The 462-nt window shown below is 37.4% G+C and overlaps 1 protein-coding gene across 2 annotated transcripts in view; it reads right to left on the minus strand.

The window, feature by feature from the left end:
• Nucleotides 1-462, minus strand: part of LOC107664697 (elongation of very long chain fatty acids protein 5-like) — a 17,422-nt gene that overhangs the window by 8,518 nt on the left and 8,442 nt on the right. The window lies entirely within an intron of this gene.

Consider the following 462-nt stretch of genomic DNA (forward strand, 5'->3'; position numbering starts at 1 on the left):
AGTAACGGCCAGCGGCAGACAGTGAATTGATCATAGCCTATATGTTTGATCAATTTATCCTTCTCAAATCATCACAACTTGCCTAAAATAAAATCTCTATATATATAAAACAGTTCAAGCATATCACAATGTTAGTTTAAGTGTTTAACCTATAGAAATGTGCGCTGTTAGACGCATATCCAATCGTTTGTGCGGAGAGTTGAAGCTAAAGCACGCTCGGCAGCACATGGAGGTGCCAGCACGATTGCTTGCATTTTTTTCTAACAGTGGAAACAACTTAATATGCAGTCATTTTTGCTCATAAAGGTAAGAGCAATACATCATTCTAAACTGTAAAGGGGCTAGTTTTATTCGTGTGTACTCACAATATCAACAAAACGTTGTGCTTTTATAAAATAAAGAAAACAAACGCTGCCCTCTCTTTCTTGAACAGGAGCGCTTCACAATGATGAACCTAAACTC

Source organism: Sinocyclocheilus anshuiensis, unplaced genomic scaffold (genome assembly GCF_001515605.1).
Source record: "Sinocyclocheilus anshuiensis isolate Anshui unplaced genomic scaffold, SAMN03320099.WGS_v1.1 scaffold455, whole genome shotgun sequence".
NCBI classification, from domain to species: domain Eukaryota; kingdom Metazoa; phylum Chordata; class Actinopteri; order Cypriniformes; family Cyprinidae; genus Sinocyclocheilus; species Sinocyclocheilus anshuiensis.